This window comes from Corvus brachyrhynchos, unplaced genomic scaffold (assembly GCF_000691975.1).
Source record: "Corvus brachyrhynchos isolate BGI_N302 unplaced genomic scaffold, ASM69197v1 scaffold152, whole genome shotgun sequence".
Lineage (NCBI taxonomy): Eukaryota > Metazoa > Chordata > Aves > Passeriformes > Corvidae > Corvus > Corvus brachyrhynchos.
Window position 1 is genome coordinate 8385884 of NW_008237447.1, and position 19223 is coordinate 8405106.

General features: G+C 37.8%; 1 protein-coding gene across 3 annotated transcripts in view; it reads left to right on the forward strand.

The window, feature by feature from the left end:
- The window catches only part of LOC108446061, a 238112-nt gene that overhangs the window by 105696 nt on the left and 113193 nt on the right, over positions 1–19223 (forward strand). The window lies entirely within an intron of this gene.

Below are 19223 nucleotides of genomic sequence, written 5' to 3' on the forward strand. Positions count from 1 at the left end.
TCAGTGTCAGCAGAAAGTAGTCATAAAAATATCATTCCTTCTGAATGCTGAAGTGTTGCATATAATGTAAAAGCAGGTTTAAAAGAGACTTTTCTAGAAAATAAATTAAAGTTATTTTAAAATGCAAGAGGGTGTGAACATGCAAGATTTAATCCACTAAATTAAAAAAGAAAAGGGAAGGAAAAGGTAATTCACTAATGCTCAGTTGTCATTACTGAACCAGAAATACATGTTCAAGTCTGAAAGAAAATGAAGCCTTGCCTTGATGAAAAAACTTTGCTATTGACAAACATTTATGCTTTTGAAAGGTGTTTTGCCCAACTAACAATGGCAGAATTAGGACTATGGTGGGAGCTAGTGGAAGAAAGGCATTAAAATTTTGTTCAGACACAGATTTCAGTAACCTGCTCAAATCAAAATACCCCTTTCTATACTGCCTGGTTTTATAATGATACCTGCATCTCCTGGCTGTATTTTACAAATGCCTTGGCAGTTATAGTGTTGCAAGTTATTCTGATGTGTCAGGTGTTGTGCTTAAAGGTGCAGTGTTTATCAGTGCTCTTGGTTAGAGTATGAAAGTTATAAAACTGTGTCTGTGTGTCACCTTTCTGAATTACTGGGTTATGCCCCAAAGGAGTTGTTTTCTGTCTGTTGTGTAGGATACCCTATTCTCAGTGTGAGATAATTTTTATTGGATTGCTTGCCGGTCACAAGAAGGATGAGTTTGTTGTAGGTGTTAACCCTGAAGTTTTGCAAGATTGCATTTCCACTTGCATTCTTATTTCTAGGGAATTGCACTGATGGGAGGGCTAGTGAATAAAATAGACAAATTAACTTCTTTGCTTTTATTAGTCACTGTTGTTTAATCAACAAGTTATTGTCAAGCAGTACTTTAGCTGTGGTGTAACATGAGGAAATAGCTACGCAGTTTTCACAATGCTGTATGGGAGCGGCACTCGATTCTGCCTCATTGCCTCTTGGATTTGGTGGGGTGGATTTTATTTTGAGTTGTAGTACATGATATGAGCTCAGACACAAAGGAAAACCTATATTGTTCACTTCTGTGTGATGTCCAGTTTTTGATTCTAGTCGAGCACACCATAGTCAGATGCAAGCTGGGAGTTGAGAGTTCATAAGTAAGGCAAAGAGCACACAAAAGGACATTAGTTCCTGCTAAAGACAAAAAAATCTTTTGCCATTAATCTGTTAAAAAAAAAAATTCTTCCATTTTCAAAAAGAAACTAGTCACAAATCTTTGGCTTGTTTGTTGCCCCCACCATTTATGCAGTTAAGCTTGGAGGAGTTAAGCAACCTTCTTTGCAATAGATGGTAATGTTTTCGCTCTGGAATACTCGTTCTCACATCACATTGTATGTTTGTTTGTTTAAAGTCTTCTGCACTCCCTGTAAAAGGAAAATCCTAACCAGCGATGCCAATTGGCATAAACCCGTAGATCCGATCTTGTGTTGAAACGCACTGCACAAGCTCGCTTCTATGGGTCTGTGTCAGTGTGGTGATCTGGCAAAACTTCATGCAGCACCCACTGCAGTGGTGTTTGACAACAAGCCCAAATGACTGTACAAAACAATGTACTGATTTTGGAATGCTTCTCTTGTCCATTGCCTTCCGACTTGATTAAGGGATTTGTTTTCTATAGGTTGCTTTAAACATCTTTGTCTTAATATCTTCTTAAAATTCAGCAAGAGGTGTGAGGGAATTGTAGGCATTTCCAATGAGGGAGTGTAGGGTATAGAATTTCCTGGCCTTATTAAATATGCCATTCCCTGGTATTACACTCAAAAAGAAATAAGGTATTTATATTTTATTCTTATGGTAAAATAAGGCCAAGTACTCATTTCTTTCCAGAAATGTTCTGGGCTGGCATCATCCCTATCAAATATGTATGTATATATATATGCACACAACACACATATATATCTTTATACGTATGTCAACAGGATAGAACAGAAGTTCTACCTCTGCAGTAGAAAAATCTATCTAAGAATATGCCTTATTGTCTGAAAAGAGGGGAATAACTGCAGTTGAAAGCCTACCCCCATGGGAAATATGTAGGCCAGTGGCTGCTGTCACATTTCAAAGAAAGGCTGAAGAAATGAAGAAGACTTTATGGTCACCGTTGGAAGCTGTGTGTATCCGGGTTGAGGTAGTAGGTTGTATGGTTTAGAGTTACACCCTGGGAGTTAACTGTACAACCTTCTAGCTTTCCTTGGAGCACACTTGAGCCATCGAGGAATTCATCACCACTTTAATCTGATCAGGGAAATATGGAAAAAGGTATTGTTTCATGGCTGTACATAATGATCACTCTGAGGCTTTATTGATGTTGAAATAGTCCTGATGACTTGATTATTTCATTTAAATCCTGTATGAACAATGCTGACACGTTGCCTTAATGGACTGTGACTATGTACTGCAGACACTTAAGGAAAGAATTATGATTATTTTAATTCCATTAACAGGAAAGCTTTAAAAGTTACTTTGGTTTATAAACTCAGGAAAATACCAAGTATTTAATGCTTTTTTCTTTCTTCAGGGAATAGCTTATCCTATGCAGTTGATTTTTGTTGCTGGCATTATATAGGTCTATATTTTTTGAAAAGGAAAAGAACAATTTCATTTGTCCTTAAAATACGTTCCAGAAAATATTTCATGCTGCTGTTTGGGTAGCAGTGGCAACGTCACAAGTTGATCCTGGTCTTCCCTGGATTTATGATATTATTTCTTTGTGCCTGAACAACTCAGTGTTATGAGCACAGATCCAAATGACCTGCAGGCCCACCTCTGTTCCCACCTTCCTGTGATTCACTCACTCAGCCCAGCACCACTCTGGGGTCTCAGCACCTGTGTCCTTACACAGCATGTCAGGCTGAACCTGACCCACGATGCCCTTGTCTTTTTTGATCCTTGATTCATCTTTCTAACACAGCAAGACCTGGAGAAGTCACATTCCCTGTGTGAATAGTTTCCAAAGCACTGGAAACTGCCTCCAGTGTCAGGTCCCAGCGCTGGGTGCCTCCACCCATGTAGGATGGGTGCCATAGACAAGATTATCCCTCCTCAACCCTGGTGTTCTCTGTATGTCTGCGTGGTTGTTTTTTTGTTTTTTTTCTTGCCCTTTTTTTTTTTAAAGGCAATACCAGAATGCAGCAAGGCAAAAGAAAAAAGTGTATTTGATCCCCATCTGACTATGGAGACCAAGTTGGGCTTGTGGAGTTTTTATGCCCTAATTTGTGTGACCCCATTTCAATCTGGCTTGCAGTCTTCCTCATCCAGTCTGGAAAAACAAAGAAATCCCTTAATATGTACATCCCATGATCAAGTATCCTAACAAAAAAAGAAAAATAGAGTGAGCTATGAAGCAAGAGAGAAAAGAACTGTGCCTGTATATTCACCATGATTTTTTAAGAGAGGGCTACTTCTGGAACTGACCTCAAAGATGAGGCCTCCCCAGTGAGATGGAACACACATTACTGCCAAAGTCAGAGCATCTGGACCAGACAGTGATGCTCATTCCAAAATAGTTGGGATAAACTGATACTTTTTCCACATACTTTTCCATAAAAAGTGAAAAGGAGTATTAATTTCAAGAATAATAGTTTATCATTAAAGACAGCAATAGGGATAATTTTGCTGGAAAGCGATTTCAGTTTGTTGCTAAAGCAAAAGAGAGGAGCAACAGGGGCAGATCTGACTCCTACAGGATGAGGAGAGGCTGAAATGTGGCTGTTGCACATAGGGATGAGGGCTCTGCCCCTGTGGTGCTGTGGTCAGGGGCAGATCTGACTCCTACGGGATGAGGAGAGGCCGAAATGTGGCTGTTGCACATAGGGATGAGGGCTCTGCTCCTGGAGCTCCCAAGTTACCAGCAAAGAGTTCTTTCTTCTGGGTATTTTGAAGCCATGAATGTCTGACTTTACTTTTATTGGAGGTGAACATAACAAGATGTCTGATATTTCCAATGTTTAGTTGTTTTATGTTTTGCATCAGCAAGGACAGTTAAGAATGTTTAAGTGGATTTGAAAGTTGAAGGTGTTTTGGTTGTTGTTTTCTTTCCATGTCTGTCTGTTCAAAAAACCACTTGCTCACAGGTCCCTATGTTTGTTTCCTATCAGTTTAAGGTTTACCTGAACCCTTTCCTAGACAAGGAATCACAGAAGGAGATGAAAATTGATTTAGTTTGCCTTTATAACAGCACTTATTTTCAGTGATTAAGGATTGTGATAGGAAATTGATAAAGAGGATCTGCCTGAGGGGTGGATCCAGACTGAATTTTCAGCCTGTCTTACAGTATATGGGACAGAGGGGAGATGAGGTTGAGTGAATCAGAATTGCTCCAAGCTGATGGAAAACACTTAAGGGAGCAGTGGCTAAATGGGAGGATAGAGGGGAGACCTCCATCAACCAGTGAAGCCTAACAGGGACTACTCACAATCTGAGTAAAAACTGCAGTGTCCTCTGTGGATTCAAAAAGGGTCTGGTCACCAGTACATTTTCTTTTGCTATTTTAATTTTTTTCTTTTGTAGTTTACGTTCACTGGAAAGAAACATTGTAATTGCTGGTTTCTGCCAGCAGAGCAACAGGTGTTCAATCCTTTTATATTAATTCTTCAATTAGTTGCAAAATAAGGGGAATTGTTTATACAAAGCTGAACTGGATAGAAATGACTGATGCAGAAAATGTGGGAATGTTTCATCTGTCCTTCAAAGGCATGATAAATTTTTAATTCTATCACGCCTAGTTGCAGGTTGCTGTGCAAATTTTCATTGCAGCATCACCAGCTTTAATGAATATACATTTTCTCTATTTCTTTCTCTGTTCTTTACTTTAGGTTTCTGCCCTGTAATGTGCAATACATTGTTTTGGTAAGAGTTATCAAGTTACAAGCAAAAATGAATGAGACTGTGAGGTAATTTTGAAGCGGATTAAGGTAGAGAATGAAAAACAAAGGGGGAAAAAAAGCTCTATTAAGAACAGCTGGATGGAGTTAGGTCTTCTGTGATTTCATTTTAAAGTCATAGAACATATTGTCTGTTTTAGGTGGAGTCTGATAGTTTTTATCTTTGCAGTGTGGTTGGAATACAAGTATGTCTCCTAGACTCAGCATTACACTGATGCGATGCTTCTGTAAGAAATAAATGCAGTATGTGACATGGCTAAATGTGGATGTGTTCCAACCTAGGGCCCGTCTGAGAGTGCTTATTCCTGTAAGTAAGGCAGAGCATCATCATTCTTGTGCCTTTACTTTGCTTCTTGCACTTGGAGGAAATCTCCATTAAGATATTCAGGGAAAATCTTGAGGTTCTGTGGATATGCAACTCCCAGTGGTTCTTCTGGGAGACAGGTCCTCAGTGTTTCAAAACTTTGGTCCTAAAGAAAAACTGCAGAGGCTCTGACCCACCCAGCACCCTTTAGCTTGCCACAATTTCCTTGGTAAAGATTAAGTCTGATCCAAGATTAGCCCTGGTTCCCAACAAAGGAATTACAGCAAGGAAAAAACCCACTGCAGTACCACGTTCTGCCTGTCTTAAGAGCTAAGTCACTTCAGAGAGCTGGGGAGAATTTGTATTTCCTTCTGCAGCCCACAGTGTCTTTGTCCAGAGGCACATCCAAAGAAAACAGAGTTAAAAGGAAATTTATGAGTTAACAGCCATGATTTGGAAGCACTAACAGAACTTGGGTATTTTGAGTGCAGCCATTTTGGGACCTTTCCCTGTTCCAAAGCTGCCACTAATCCAGTTTACCTGAGGAGGTAAAGTAAGTTATTAGTAGTTTTGTGCTGTTGAAATAGCACAGAGTAGTCAAAAACATATGAGCAAATTTCTGGTTTTGTTATTCTACTCAGCAGAAGAAAATGCTGAGTTTCACTTGATCTCATCTGTTTAACTTCCTTGTCTTCAAAACAGTTGAAGTTCTTCAGAGATTTTTAGGTAAAGAATGTGTTAAAATACTTGAAAGCAATCCCAGAAAAGGTTTTGCTTGCAAATCTGTCCCTAAAACATGACAAAAAGCCTTTAGTAATCTCCAAAACTTGTTTACTGAAACTCTTCAGCAAACCTGGGATAGGTTGCCTAACTGATAAAGTTGGAATAGAAGTGCACTTGAAATTTTTCAAATTTTTTGGATGTGGTTTCATGTGACATTCATTTATATATTAAGAGCAGCTTCTGGTATTTTTAATAAAACTAACATTAAATACATCTGGCAGTCCCTGCTTAAATGTGGGTATTGCTTTTATAGCACAGTTAAATACAAGTTGGAAAAGCTAGTACTTTTGTATTACACAGTACAGAAGAATGAAATTGTTCCAGCTTTGTCCATCACAAAGTAAAGATATTTACATCAGAGTGATCTTTTTGGTAGAATTTAATTTTGCATAAGGCTTCTGGATATTTCAGTTTTATTTCATTGTAAAATATATAATTTATATGAAAATTTCAGGCAATCTTTGTTGGTTTTTTTTTTCCTCCACCTCTTCTTTCACGCCACTTCTAGAAACAGTAAGAGCAAGCCTCATGTTGATGAAGTCTTTTCAAGAATACTTGCAAAATCTGAGTAAAAAGTCAAAGATCAGGCCTCTTTTTTTTTTTTTTTTTCCTAGGATGACATCCTCATGTGCAGGAATTCCTGTCTCCTTATCTCTTCTTTTACAAATATGATTGGCATGGTATTTGATCTTACAGCAAAATAGGCATGGATCCCTTTTGTCTATATGGGCTTTGTTGCACCTCCTTTTGAATGGAAAGATCCTCCCCATAAACACCTGTACTTGGAGGTTTTCTGGATAAGGCAGTTGTCTGGCTTGAGTAAGACTGGCTGGGACATACACCAACCCTTGCACCAGGAGCCTCAGCAAAAGGACACAAATACAGAGCAGCAGACTAACCATTTTTCTGAGAGTCACAGCAGCCTGGTGTACTGCTTTGCTTTCATAGTTGGGGGAAAAGGGGGTGGTGAACACTTTTATTTTCTTGCATGTAGTTAACATATATATATTATGGTTTTATTGTCTTTATCTGAATGTTATGAGTCACCTCAACTAAACTTTATGTCCATGGTTGAGAGTGATTTATCAGGGTTAATCTGCAGTTTATCTGGGAAATGCAGCTTCCTTCCTTTTACTTTCGGTCTCCACACATTTTTCCACTGGTCCTTTTTTGATTCTTCATTTCCTGACATCATGATAATCCTGGCAATGAATGTAGAATGTTGCAGATATACTAGCAACAGGGATGAATTGGGAATGCCCTGATGGCTGGAGGGAAGAATGAAATTGCTGTCATGTTTCTAACGTTAGCAGAAACCAAAATTTACTCAAAACATATTCTCCATGAGTCCTTTCTGTCATGACCCTTCAGCTTGGGAAGGAGAATAAAGCTGTTACTATCACCTTTGTAGGTCTGCCTTGAGACCATGGGGTTGAATTTGCTCAAACTCTGTGTGATTCTCATTTGTCAAAGTCCCTCGACAATAAAAGCAGTCTAAGGCTCACTTTTCCCTGACGAACACCCAGGCTTGTGGTTACAGCAATATCAAAGCAGATTTGCATGTCTGAGAAAAGATGACTGTCAGTCACATGTATCTTTATGTATATTTGCAGTCAGGGATTTTTGCTTGGCACTACACTGAAATGAACAAAAGAACAAAATCCCAAAATTCTCTGTCTCATCCACTGCAATTAGTTTGCTGAGACAAATTTGTTCATTTCCCATGTTAGGAAGAAACCATTAGATGGGAACTAGACTATGATAACTTCACTGCTGCTTGAAAGAACTTCCACTTTAGACTATGGATAGCATTTGGAGCATGCTAAATCCATGTAAATGGCTGTTTTCCTGGGAAGTTACCCAAGAAAGATATTCTGTCCAGACCAGGAAGTAGATTCCGTGGTAGCCTGTGATCAGCAGAGATAGAGGCATGGCTTGGAAGTGCCTCTGGTATTCAAGTGTCCTGGGCTGAGGATCATTGGCTGCTATTCTATATCACAGCTTGTCCTACAAATCTTGCACTTTTAGAGAGTATTTCCATCTCCACCTCTTCAAAAAGCCTAAGTGCATTTAGTTTGCACAACTGAAGGGGATTTATTCCATAAGTTCCTTGAACCTGCTGATTTGCCTGTGTTGAGCCTTTTATTGGGAAGATTTTTTTGGGTGTAGAATTTTTAATAAAATATGATCCATACTATGTTGAGCTCAGTTGTTTGAGGGTTGCTGCTGAGGCTGATGTCGCTGTAAGAGTACATCTCTGTGAGCTGGGGAACAGGAAGCAGTTCAGCTCTATGCTAAGTAATGTTCTTTGCTCCTTTGTCCAAACGTTAACTTTTGATCCTTAGGCTAGATTTTTCCAACACGAGGTATTTTACCATATTCACTTCTAATATCCTCAGCTCTACTGCCCAAATATCTATTTCCAGGTTGTGTATTGTAAAGAACTAAGTGCAGACCACCTAAATGATGCATTGCAATTGTGTCTCATCACTGCCTGGATAGGAAGGCAGTGTCTGAAAATTCTCTGCTGTTTATGGCCCACCAACACTTGGAGACGAGACTGCAAGCTTGAGTCCATCTGAGGTACCACAGCTGGCAGTTTGGCCACAGCCCTAGGGAGGTTTTTGTCTGAGAAAGTATTTTTGTATTTAGATGACATTTACTCAGGATGTGACTGGTGAAGTACATGATTCCTGTGGTGATAAAGGCATTTTTGAGAGCCATTATTATTAAGTACTGTAAAGTCTGTTGCTCTTCTGGAATGTTTATCTTCTGTACAGGAAGAATTTAGAGGTATTTTTATCATTATTTCAGTTTTGAATTGTAGCTGTAACAGAATGGCCAAAATGTAAATTTTAGTGATGAGTCTAAGAACCTAACTTTTACTTAGTATAACATTTTGAAGCAATCCTGCTTTTTTTCCCAAAATATCTTGGGCATTTAAGAGCCAGAATCCTGTTGATTTACAACATCTGGGCAAGTTTTAAAAGAGAAACCTCAGGTGAAAAGGCATTTTTACAGCTTTTTGACCCAATGACAGGATGTTGAATATATAAAGGGGTTGGAGCTGCCTCTAGGTTGTGCTTCAGTATGTGAGACACTTAAACATGGAGTGCCAATACATTCTTAGCCATTTTAATGAGATAATAGTGCCTTAATTTCTCTCCTCTGGCCGTTGTAAAGAAAGGCAATATAAACAATGCAGTCAGAGAAAACAGGCACAGCTTGCACACCTGATACTCCTATTGATGCTGCTGCCAGCCGTGCAGGTGCTCCAAGAGGACATAGGACTCCTTTCCTCCCTTTGCCCTGCACTGCAGGAGGAGTTGTCTGCCATGGGAGACAGAGCTGTCCCCAGCCTCATGTTTTTAGGGCAGTGCTGTCAGGGAATGCTGTCAGGGAATGCTGCCAGGGATTCCTGCCTCCATTCTCAGCACCAGGACGCACTGTCCTACCAGGGGCACCCGGGAGCCTTCATGCGCTTTTGGGGCAGGGGTGGCTCTCACTGTAAGAGGCTGCAACCACCACCCCACCAAGGACAGGGACATGCAGTGTCATGCCCAAAAGGAAAAAATTAAGTGTAGCATTGAGTCAGTTTGGGTTTTTTGGCTAAAAAATCCAAGTGTTGGTCTGTGGAAGTAAACACGCAGTCTGCCTGATGAATGTACTATTTATTAGCTGGGTGAGCTGCTGGAAATGCCAAAGCGGATAACGGCTGTGATTCAAGGCCACGGGGCTGGGCCCACACAGCTCCCTAAGCCAGGAGCCAAGGACGTGGGAATCCTCACCAAGGGGCGACCCTGGAAGCCCAGAGCGAGTGGCAGGCTGTGTGCTCATCTCCAGGCAAGAGGAGGTTTGTGTTAAGGATCCTTCTCATCCGTGAGGAGCGGCTGTTGTTTGTTATTGTGTAATTTGATTTGACTCTAATTTAATGACAGTTCTTAGTAGGCAACATGATTTGCAAGGCTGATTTCCATTTTTATTGATTGGGCCTTTAATTTACTTGGACTTGCACTCAGAAGCTTCATCAGAGATTTAATGAAAGTCTGCAAAACCAGCTTGGTAAGGAATTTTTTGATGGAACTTGAACTCAAATGCTTCAATAACAAGTCAGTGAGGTGCAGTGTGAAAATATTTTAAGAAAGAAATTTCTTAGTTAAACTTCACTTTTTAAATCGTGGATTGGCAAATCCATTATTTAAACGCCACCTTTCTTGTGGATTTTTTCCTCCGAACTCAATATCTATTCAAAGGTAAATTAAAGATTTCATTTTTAGAGTTTTGCATAGTGGGCTTTTAAAGGGGACATCTTGGAGATTATAATTGCAAAACTTTCACTGAAAATAAGTTATAACTTCTGGAATTCTATCATTTCATTCATTAGTAACAAGTTTACCAAATGCAGAACAAATTCTGTAAAAGTAGCTGCAGCAGTCTCCTAGTTATTTTCAAGCTGTGGGTATTTTTCAAAGTAAAGATTGCAAAGCATAAAATAATAGATTATATGATTTTGAAATCTATCAGTAATTTTATAAATACAAGCTTTCTTTCTTTTTAATATTTACAAATTAATATTCATAAATTTTAGAAATGAATTCTCCAAACACAGAGGAGCTAGGAAGAGGTTAATTAATGATAATTTTTGTTACCTTTTCCAAAACCAAACCTTTGCACTTTAACTAATGAATGAAAAAAGCAGCAAGAGACACAGAGTGTATCTGTATGGGAAGAAGGAAGGAATAATGAGGATGAATTATTATGTGATAAGAAGTGTAAAAGGATGTAAGAGAAGGAAGGAAATTGAAGCTGCACGTGGAATAAGAGAGAGGCTACAAGGAATGGGACTGCAGTCACTGTGCATATGCTTTGGGCATGTAGGCACAGGAGTTCAGGAAGGTGGAAGAAACAAAGGAACTTGAAAGAATGGGGAAAGGACATGAGAGTGTTGTAGCTTCACATTGCTGTGCTTCATCCACTTTGGTTCATCTTGGTAACTGTGAAATATTAAAAGAAAGAAGGATTTACAGGCAAAGCTTTATATTTGTAAATAAACAGAATATTCCCTCCTGGGACTAAGTTTTTGTATTTCCCGGTCAATTCCTATTTCTTTTATAAGCAGAAACCCCATTATAATATAGAAATTTGGAGGGTAGTAACTCTGAGAAGTATTATCTGAGGGTAGTACGCATTTCAGATGTATTGAAACCATCTCAAAATTATCCCCCACTACTGAGAATTAGGAACCCAAAAATTTAAATCTAAGGATAAACTGAAAATCCAGCACTAGGGCACACCAATAGCCATAACTCTGACTAATACTGACATAGGCAATGTATCTAATGATGCTGGTTAGTTCAGTTTAGTCTAAGACAACAAACACTAAAATGTGATTATATTAGGGCCATACTATAACTGCACAATATCCTCATAAGGGAGAACTAACTCATTTGTGTGCTCTTCCCTTGGTGTCTGCTCAGTTTATTTTCATAAATGAGAAATATAATACTCTCAAAAGCCTGAATCAAAAAGAATAAGATAACCCCAGATTTTATGTCAACTGTAATTAATTTGCAGCCTGTTACCACAAAACTTAATTTAGGGAAATTCCTAGTTAGAACCAAGTACGCTAAACATTTGTGTGAATAAGAACAGTATGTGCAGTGGCGCTAGAAGTAGCAATATTTCTGATTCAAACCATGCACTGAAGAGTTGTTGAGGTTACAGAACTTCTTTCCTTTTAAAATTATGAGAGAATGAAGTTTATTGACTGCTGATCGCTTCCAGACACCGAACAGTGGTCTCTTAGTCCCTTTCAGAGTGTAATAGCAGTTCCACATGACACAAATTAATGGAATATCTCATTAATTCCCTAAATGTCACTAAACTGGCCATCATTATAAGTTTCCATCTCCTTGAAGTAAATTTAGCTGCTTCCAATTTTTCAGTTCTGTGAAAACATCTGCAGAATATGGAATCTGTTAAAAGAGCAGGGTCTACATTGGGAGATACCAAGATCTTAACCTCAGCTTTTTCTATGATGGAGATCAGATCATTTAGCACCCAAAAGGACCTTGAAGATTTACATTCAAGCTTGTTTTGAGGAGAATTTGTGCCTCTCTGTTCTATACATGAACACTTAATTTCTCTATCCAGTAAAAGGAGGAAATATGAATATTTATGGTATGAGATATACAATAATATTATTATGTATTTTTAAATTTGAGTTTTGCATTACAAGGTTATTTACTTGTTAAGTAAAATGACTAATCAGTAAAACAGGCTTTTGCTATGGTTACGAAATGGTGATTTGTTCTTTGCCTTAATCTTCACATAAAGTATCCTCAAAGGCTTTGTTTTAAACAAAAAGTAGTATAACAAAAAGTGAAGTGAATCATATTCATAGGCAGTTTTGAGGACGAAAATAAAAAAAATATTTAAACAGTATTGTCTTCTAAAAGACAATCCTAATTTACCAGACAGTAATTTCTCATTAGAGAGAATTACAGTAATTTTACAATGTTTTTAACGTGGCATTAGAGGATTGTACTGGCTTGTCTGATCATCATCAGTTGTTTCTCTTCTTTCCGTTTGATAGAACTACAATATACCAGTCAAACCTCCATTTAGTGTTGCTTTCTGTCAGTGCATTTTATATACTGCATCTCCAACACAGCTTCCCAAATGTGATGCTACATTTTTAAGACCTGATAGTAAATTTCTCCCTGAGTGAAGTCTTGAGTGAATATTTATTTCAGAACTAGTGATCATGAAAACAGGATCCCTGCATAAAGAGGAGTGTTAGCTAATGTGATTCTATAGTGCAATTAACATGTATGAAATATGACTGAGAAAGTCAAATTCTCTAAAATGTATTAAGTACATTGCTTTCATTTATGTAATTTTTCTCTCACAGCTTTTCTTTTAAAATGGGAGTAGATCCACAACAATACCCTAAAATACCTTAAAAACCAGAAAACCTCACTATAAGAAGAAATAAATAAAATCCTTGCTGATGTTAAAATATTCAAATAAATTCAGTCCCAGTCACTTTTATCAGTAGTGTCCATATCATGGTATTGGAAATACGGGAAATGTAACTATCTTTCTTAAGTGCAATTGCATTTGAAAATACTTGTTCTAAAAATTGCTGTATGGCTTCAGAACTGCAGGGGACTTCAGAAGCTTTAAAGCTGCTTTAAGCTTTAAATCTGTGGATTGAAGCAAATGTGTAGAAATGTATTTGACAAAGAGTCAAGAGTGTTCATTAATGAGAGCATGCACATTGTAACTCTCTGGTATATAAGGGAGCGAGAGCATTTCCTAATGTATATAGGTGTGGGGGGGGGTTGTTTATTTTTTGGTTGATTGGTTGAGTTTTTTAGTTGTTGTTACTTGGTTTGGTTTGTTTTTTTGTTTGGTTTGGGGTTTTTTTTTTATTTTCCCCAACCTTGAGCTTGAGGATTTGTTAAAGAATCTAAAAAAGTTCTTAAAAAATGGTGGTAAATGATGTAACCAAAAGGCTACAAGGATGCAAATTCATGTAATTTATTTTAAATTTTAGAATCTCCGTGTTTCTTATGAATTTAAAGCTATTTAATAAAAAACAGTGTTTGTTCCAGGGTGAAATTTTCATGAATATAGTTTCACCAATTCATTACTTTGTTAGTATAAAAGTTTCTTCATTTATTCTTAGATAAAAACAAGGCAAATGATAAATGATGGAGGGAATATGGTGGATTCTTGACCCTTTCTAAGTGCTTCTCTATGAAACTGGGGGTAAGAGTTCCCCCAGATATTGTGAATCAGTTGCATGCAGACAGACAATAGCTTTGTGTTTTATGGAAATAGTTAAGTGAAGACTAAATAAAGAACATTATTGAGGAAAAAATAAAAGTATAGAAAGTGTACAAATGAAGTCTTAACAATGTCAAGTCCTTCTGGGGACAAAATAATTGTTCAATTTAACTTTAAAAAAAAAAGTAAATGGAAAAAAAGTATTTACAAAAAAACCTAACAGACCGCCAAGAGAAATGGGCCTTGTTGATAGCCATAGGAGTAGCCAAGGAGAAAAGAGAAATAAATCATTAATGACCATCTATTAGACAAAGAAAATTATCCCACAATACTTGACTCAGTAATCCTAAAAGTCCCTGTACTTATGTGTCTTAGCATCTTTGGAATAACATTGTCCAGGGAGTGTAAATATTAGTGTTCATTTGAAAGTGCACACAACCAGTTCAAATTAATTGAACAGAAGAACATGAAGGAAAAGGGAATAAATATAAAATAGAAAGCATAATGTAAATCGTCTTTATAATTATTCAGCAGCTAATGTTTGCCAACTAGTTGTCTGAACTGTTGCCTTTTCGCTAATCTACATATTTTGTGGGATAAAATCTATTATCTAAAAGTAAGCCAGCTTTATATACAGCAGTTCAATGGCATCCTCTTAAAAATATTACTATCACCAGTATATGGGAAAAAACTGAATCTATTTACTGCAAGGACTACAAGCCACAGCACTTCGAGAAATTCAATGGATTCACAAATTTCATTAGAATAAGTATGATGCATCTTTAAGTGATACACATCCATGAATATGACATTACAATTACATTCATCAAGTGCTAGGGAATAGTTAGAAAAACAGGGAAATACACAATCTTTCAAAAGTCTCTCCTCTTCCATGATAACCTCACTGAAGTCCTTAAGGGCATTTGTACTCAGGAAAGCATTCAGATTTGCTTTGAAAGGAAAGGTCCTTGCTGCTTACCTCTATTTAATAATTTTCCACAGACAACTTCTAACAAACAGGATGTACCTAGGAGTGTGACATCCTTTTGTGACATGATACCCACGGTGAAAAGCAGGAGCTCTGGACAATTTAATAGTTTGTTCAAGTTCATGCTAGATGTCATGGTCAGCATTGGGATCAAGGGATGAGCCTTCGAGTTTGCCAAAATGATGACTAGTCCAAAATACATATTTATGAAAGTTCTTTCCAGGCAGTACATTAAAGGCCTAGCCCCTGTGATCTGAGTTAAAAAGCACCATCTCACAGTTTGAAAGCTGTGTATCACATTGGAATGTGTTTTCTCTATCAGTGTGATGTTTTCACATTGTGTTTTATAATGTAGTAATTACACAGCTTGCCCCACAGTTCTTCTTGAAATTAATGTATCTCTTGTATTTAATAATAACACACATTTAATAAGACTATTTTATTGTCATAAATATTAAAAGCTACATAATATATGCACATATAAAGACTGCAATAATGAAGGTGTTTAAAATAAACAACACTGATTAAAATTCAAGTGCTGAAGCTCAGAGGATCCTGAAAGTAAAAGTAGCTGTACAAATAAAACTAAAATTTCCCTTGTTGATCTTCATTGTCTAAGAGGAGAGGAATATGGCATATGGACAAGGAGGGTGAAGAGTGATGGGAAGTTCAAACTTTTTTCTTTAAATAATCTGCAGCATTGACTTTTCATTAAGGAAGCTGAAGAAATGCCCTTGCCAACAGCATCTGACTTCACCTGTTCTCTACCCTCTGTGTCCTGGCCGTTTTCCTGTGGAAAGGACCACTAGACCTGCCAGACATAGCCCTAAGAGCTCCAGGTCCATCTAGGGAAGAACTCTGCTGTGGAGGGAAGCAAGGAAATAGCCATTAGGCTGTTTTCCAGGCAAACCCTGAGGCTGCAGAACTTGGAGTGTGCCAGGCACTGCTGGAAAAACCCCAGCCATCACTACTGGAGCTCATGGGCAGCTGAGCATTCCCTGCTCAGACCTAGGCAGACTCAAAGAGACAACTGAATTATGTGAGGAGATGCAGAGCAGCCCAGGATAGAGAAGGCTCAAAATTGGATTAAATCCATTTTACTTCCACTTGCCACAAGGTGTGAACTGTATGCTCTGCACCTTAGGAATGACAAGTTTAAAGTATTTATGTGAGCATTGTTCTCTTCACTCTTTAAAGTATGTGGCAAAAAACCCCTACATAACCTCAAATTGCAGTATTCAGATACGAATTTCAAGAATCCCGCAGCTGTGGGGGTAATGGTTGACACTTGTGTGGGAAAGGGTTTAGCTGTAAAATTCTCAGTTCAATATTATAAAAGTAGAAGTTCAGAAAGGTTGAGATCAAAAAATATCTAGGCGTGTGGATTTTTATTCTGATTTGAATGGCTTTGCTTGCTGTATTTGGATGTAAATTAAATTAAAAGGTCTCAATTTCTCTGGTCTGTGAAAGTGACAATACCTCTCACTTCTTGCTTTAAAGAGATTTACTTTTTGGAATCATGTGATAAAGTATATAAACATTTCCTATTTATATGTGGCCATGTTTTAGTTTCTCTGTTGACAAATCCAAGAGTGAAGGTTCTTCAGTACTGAAGAATTTAATAGTACTGTGACAAGTTTTCAGAAAACTGTTAATCTAGTGAAGTATATTCTGCACAATAGGAAGAAATAGAGACTGGGAATTAGAGGAGGCTCTATTTAGAGTAAGATGCTGAAATGCTAATATCATAGCTACCAGCTCTTTTTTTGGAAAAGAAATTAATTCCTCACTATTCTATTAGCTCTTTTATTTGTGCCTTTTCTTTTTTTAACCAACTATTTGAAAAGAAGGGAAAAATGAATCAGTCAACATAATATTTGGACTGCAAAAATTTTCTCCACAGGAGCAGCTGTTAAGGAAGCTAAGTAGTCACTGGGGTAGAGGAAAATCCTCATCATGGGGTGAAAATGCCTAGATGACAAAGTCTAGAGTAAAAATATATAGCCATCCTCCTCTGTGGCTGAAAGATTAGAGTGGGCTGCTCCACTGCTTCATGATATGATGTTTGTTATTTAATACATGGAAATAATGGAAATAAAGTTAGGCAATGAGATGGCAGCATCTGCAAATGTCACAATTAGCTGGGTTACTCAAATCCAAAACACACTATGTGGGGAACTTCAAAAGGGAGCCCTGAGATCTACAGCAGTGGATGACACAATGTCAAACAAAATTCAACGGTATGAAAGCTAGCAGGCATTGAAAGAAGTAATTTGAACTATTTATGACCTCTCTTGGGTTCTAAATTAATTTAGAAATACCAGAAAAAGAGATCAAGTCATTGTGGACAACTCAATAAAACCTGTGATCTCCGTTAAGGTTTCAGCAACCTTTCTCCTCCCCTTATAAATTCTCCAAATAAAAGAATCCCCTCATCACAAAACAAGAATCAATGACAAGAAGACCTTGTCTGTGCAATAAACTACATGCAGTACAGCTGATAGTGTATAATGCAGCATTATCTCATATTCTGACTGCTGTGATAGAGAAGAAATATGCAATAAGAAGAATAAAACAGCCTATGTCTTAACAAATACGTTGTGCCTCTTTCTAAAGTAGAATGAGTAAAGGTTTGGCAAAAGTGAGGAGACACAAGTTTTATGTATGCAGAAACAACATTGTTTTGTTCATTAAGTAAGTAACTAAATGCTAGTCAATGCAAGAAGGTTCCAAACTTGTAGGTGCTTAGATTTGGGAAGGCAATTGAGATGTGTAAAGCCAAACTCAGATAAAAGTGCTTTTAATATCAACCCTTTGAGGGTGCTGAGTATCCCATAGAGACTTTTCTTCTTTCTCAGAAATTCAGAGAGGGGAGGTGTCAGTGAAGGTCTTAATTGAGCCCTTCTGTCCTGATGTTCCCTCTGTGGGGCAAGATTTACCCTGTCTTTGCCACAGTTGAAAGAGCTGAGGGATTCCTTTTTCCTTGCTTATATTTCAGTTACTTAGCACAGCTAAGGTTTACAGAGTTACCCCTGTAATTAGCCAGACTGCATCCTCTGCAACTGCTGGGCTACAGGTATCTCTCTCCAGTCCAAAGGTAAGGTTAATAGGAAATCTCATGCTATAAAAAAATTAACTATATGGTTGTACAAGAACTATGCCAGTGTTACCATGGACAGTCACACAGCCACAACAGGGATCTTTACACAGTGTACCTCCAAGTAGAACACGTGGGAGGAGAGGAAGGAAAAAGTAAAATAAGCATCCATTTTTTTTTAGTATTATGTACAGAACTGATTAAAATAGATTTCAAGGAGAAAAGATAGTTGTGCAGTTACTCAAACAACTGTGCTTTTAAAAATATTTGGAAAATAGTGGATTTGTAGAAATCCATTAAAAGGTGTTCATTAAGGTGGCTGTGATTCATTCTGCTGATGGAACTTCTGGTGCCAAGGATTTCACAGGGGCAGAGGTAGGAGGTCGGATGCTGCCCAGGGAGGTGGTTGAGTCACTATTCCTGGAGATATGGCACTGAGGGACATGGTTTAGTGGTGGACTTGGCAGGGCTGGGTTAACAGTTGGACCTGGTGATCTTAAAGGACTTTTCCAACCTAGATGATTCTCTGATGCTCTGATTCTATACTCTTTTACTAAATTTGTTTGAACTTCGTATGAGTTGAAGATGCTGACATATATCTATTGTTCAGCATAAAGAAAAGGTACAGATTTCACCTACAGTTAAATTGCTATCTCAACTTTTGCCAGGTTGTTCCATATCACAATTGCAGCAAAGAATCTCAGAAAAACCCCAAACCAAAGAAATTAATTTAAGTCTTTTGATAGTTACTCTTAACTCCAAGGTAAATCCACGTACTAATCTATTCTTTGTCTTCTTTTCTTCTTTCTGGTAGTTTTATCTTGTCCTATGTTCTTTTATATACTTGAAAATTCCTCTAAATTCCTGAATTTTTTTCGAGATCAAAAGGCTTTCATCATTCTTTTGTCATTGAATAGTCCTCTTACTCTGTAATTACTTCCTGTTCTCTTCCACAGTTTACAATATTTTCATATCCTTATAAAAACCTCAATTTCCTGGAAGGGCAGGTTGCAGCATTCTCACTGTGATGTTGCTGTTGTGGTTTTCTTTCAGTCCCTATCAAGGCAGATGAAACCTTGAACTGCTGCCATGCTCTCAGGTACCTCCTTTCTGTTGATTCTCACCAGTGATGTCACTCTTTGACTTCTTTATTTTTGTGTGGAAGCCCGTAAGAGCTAGAGCTAAAAATGATCCATTATGCTTTCTGAGCCAGTGAAGGATTAGTCCCTACCTGTGTTTGGTGTAAGCTAGTTTTTCACACATTAGCCATTATCTTGAAATAGAGTTTCATTGTGAAAAAGAATTCCTTCTTACACAAATAGAAATTCTTATTTCTAT